This window comes from Hydra viridissima, unplaced genomic scaffold (assembly GCF_058129835.1).
Source record: "Hydra viridissima isolate aposymbiotic clone 2 unplaced genomic scaffold, HvirCarnegie_v1 scaffold_2, whole genome shotgun sequence".
Classification (NCBI taxonomy): Eukaryota; Metazoa; Cnidaria; class Hydrozoa; order Anthoathecata; family Hydridae; genus Hydra; species Hydra viridissima.
This window is the reverse complement of record NW_028324301.1, coordinates 20316793-20320261: the sequence shown is the minus strand read 5'-3', so window position 1 is coordinate 20320261 and position 3469 is coordinate 20316793. Positions and strand designations below refer to the sequence as shown.

Genomic DNA, 3469 nt, shown 5'->3' with positions numbered 1-3469 from the left:
GAGACCTTGCAACACATCCCCAGAAATATTTTTTTTGATTATCATTAGAAAATATTTCCTCATTCAAAAAATTAGTGATCCTCAAGGGAATTCCGGGAACGGTAATTCCGGGAATCTCGTTGGTCAATTCCCGTTCCCGTTCCCGTTCCCGTTCCCGTTCCCGTTCCCGTTCCCGTTCCCGTTCCCGTTCCCGTTCCCGTTCCCGTTCCCGTTCCCGTTCCCGTTCCCGTTCCCGTTCCCGTTCCCGTTCCCGTTCCCGTTTTTTTTCGAGAAATTCCTGGGAATTATTTTTAAATACAAATATGTAGATTATCATTTTTTAAAGGTATATTTAAAGTTTATAGTTGTAATTGCAGGTACAATTAAAGTTTAAAACTTTTTTTATACACTCTACGGGTGTTAAAAAAGTTTTAATCTTTAAATATACCTGTAATTCTATGTACAAAAATGAATCTTCATAAATTTTACTCTAAAGTCTACCTGTAGTTGGTGGTGCAATTATTGCAATATAAAAACGCGTAAAATTAATTAGTAATTAGTTATTCAATATTTTTTAAAATGTAAAGTGTATTGTGCAAGTTTTTTTAAAAGAAAGTGAAAAAGTTATTTTCGACAAATTATCAAAGGTAAATATAGTACATATTACGTTATTTCTTTTTCTAAATCTTTTTCTTTTTTCTTCATTTCTTTTTTCTTCATATCTTATCTTTTAATTTTAAATAACATGTCTTTTGTGTGGAAGCACTTCAAAAGGGAAACGGGTAACAAAGATAAAGCACGCTGTGACGTAGACTTTGGCAATCGAAAGTGTAGTGATGTTCTCAATTGTGCTGGAGGTTCAACGAAGGGTTTGATAGAACATCTAAAGCGTGTTCATCAGATACTTGATCCATTGAAATCTGGACCGACAACTAGCAACCAAGCTCAACCAAGCACAAGCAGCACTGACAATCCTCCAGTAAAGAGGCAAAAGCTGATGACAGATTTTACTAGAGCATCGTTTGAGGAAATCATTTCTAAAGAAGTTGCTTTAAATGGATTGAACTTCGAACAGATCTTCAACTCAGATATAATAGCAGAGCATGTGAAAGAGAAGTTTCCAATGAAAAACTACCCAAAGAATGGATCTGGTGTTGCAAAGATTGTTCTAGGTTTTCATGAAGACATCAAGGCTAAAATAAAATCGTGGATTCAAACTCATCTAGCTGAAGGACATTTCTTTTCAACAACCCTTGATGAATGGACTTTTACTTTAGAGCGACGTTTCTTGAACATTAATCTTCATTATTTTGAAAATGGTGTTGATAAAGAAATCAATTTGTTCATGGTTCCAATTTATGAAAGTGCAACTGCTCTTAACATCAAAAAAATAGTAAGTTGATATTATAATCTTTTTCTTTTTTTAGGTTTCTAATTGCTTTATTTTTTATTTTTTTATTAACAGTTTGAAGCAAGATTGATGGAATTTGGCTTGGATCCAGAGAAACACATTTTTGGCTCTTCTGGTGATGGTGCGAGCTCTATGGTATCATTTGGTTCTATGATTGCATCAGAATACGTCCAGTGCAGCGATCATGGAATTCATCTGGGTGTTACTAAAGTTCTTTATCTAAAGAAACAGTCAGCAGATGCTCCAGTGGATGACGACGACGATGATGTCTTTTTCGTTGAGTGTGGAAATGAAGATGAACCTGATGAAGATGTACCTGATGCCGACGAGGACACAGAATCAGACGATGAAGAGGAGGCCAATTCACTTCAAATGGTTTTTGCTTATCAATCAACGATCACCAAATTGAGAAAAATCGTGAGCCTCTTCCATCGATCATCGGTCAAAAATGAAATTCTTCAAAAATTCGTTAAGAGGATGAACAACGGGAGAGAACTTAAGCTGAAGTTAGATTCAAAGACTCATTGGGGAAGCCTTCATGATGCTTGCAAAAGGTTCTTGAAGTTACTTGGACCTGTGAAGGAAGCTCTGAACCACAGGGAGATTGACAAAACCTACTTATGGGCAGATATCAACTCAAAAAGATTGGAGGAGCTGGTAGAAGTTCTGTGTCCAGCGAAGTTGGCAATTCAATTCTTGTCAAAGAAATCAGTAAATCTCATCAATTGCAACACAACTATCAAGTTTCTCTTGGACAATTTAGAAATGCATGATCATCAGCTCTCGCAGGACATCTTCTTGGCTATCAAAGAGAAAATCAACAAACGCAGACATGACGTTCTTCAATCACTCATCCTTTACTTGTACGACATTAACAGCATCAATGGGCCGAATCACTTTGCTACATCGACTGTTGCAGCTATGAGCAAACTTGCAGTGAAACTGATGGAAAGACTCTTCAGTAATGAAAATGATGATTGTATGGAACAACCTGAACAGCAAGAAGAACCATCAGCATCAACATCACAGCAGGTTCAAAGAAGTTTAGCTGAGCAACTGACACTTGCCTTGAAAGCTTCAAGAGAGATCACCAACAAGCAGGCGGGCAAATTTATTGACTACAAAAAGGAGATGCAAATGTATGCGAAGACAAAAGTACGCTCACCAACTCTGGATAGACTTTTCGAGGGACTGAAGACAATACAAGCAACATCAGTAGCTGCAGAACGTCGTTTTTCGGAAGCAAATACTCTTGTGAGCAAAGTTCGCAACCGTCTTCTTAAATGTTATTACCGAAATAAATTAATAAAGAAGATTTAAACATAAATTTTGAGTTCTTTGTAATGTTTTTTTTATTTTTTGATTAAAAATTTTCAGGTTTTAGAAAGAAAAAAAAAATTTCAAAGCTCATTCCCGGTAACGGTAATTCCCGGGAATGAGCTTTTTCATTCCCGATATTTTCGAAATTGAAATTCCCGGGAATTTGAGGATCACTACAAAAAATGTAAACGACAACTTTTTTTAGTCTAAATAAAAAGAAAAATGACTACTCAAACCTTATCAAAGCTATATTCTGGAAAGATTATTCAGCGGGTAACCCTGACTTTCCTACCATGCTTTGCTTGAAATGTAGAAAAAAGCTTGCAGGGACTGATGCTTACTTCACTATGCGGCCGTGTTATGAAGGTAAGTAGAACTATATTGATGTTTAATTTACTTTAGTTAAAACTAAATTACTTTATTTTAGTTATTATAGTTGCTATACATATGCTATAAAATTTAGCATATGTATAGCAACATATGCTAAATTTTATAGCATATGTGCTAAAATTTATAGCATATTGTTGTTTCGAATTGTGTTTTTTTAAAATACAAAGTCTCATACTCGTATGAGAGTGCTCAATATTATACATAAATAGAGCAATACATTTATATATATATATATATATATATATATATATATATATATATATATATATATATATATATATATATATATATATATATATATATATATACAAAACGAAGAAAATACAGCTATTTATGGCATTTAAAGTTTCATGCTTTTCAGCAATCATC

At 34.4% G+C, this 3469-nt stretch overlaps 1 long non-coding RNA gene and 1 pseudogene across 1 annotated transcript; one reads left to right on the top strand and one right to left on the bottom strand.

Moving 5' to 3' along the window:
- The first annotated feature begins 724 nt into the window (after positions 1 to 724).
- LOC149892368 (uncharacterized) lies at positions 725 to 1599 on the top strand (annotated as a pseudogene).
- On the bottom strand, positions 1392 to 3095 carry LOC149892367 (uncharacterized). The gene is made up of 2 exons (XR_016450351.1): positions 2947 to 3095; positions 1392 to 2668 (listed from the first exon to the last, which is right to left on the bottom strand). It is a non-coding gene; the product is annotated as an uncharacterized LOC149892367 (long non-coding RNA).
- Between the last annotated feature and the right edge of the window lie 374 nt (positions 3096 to 3469).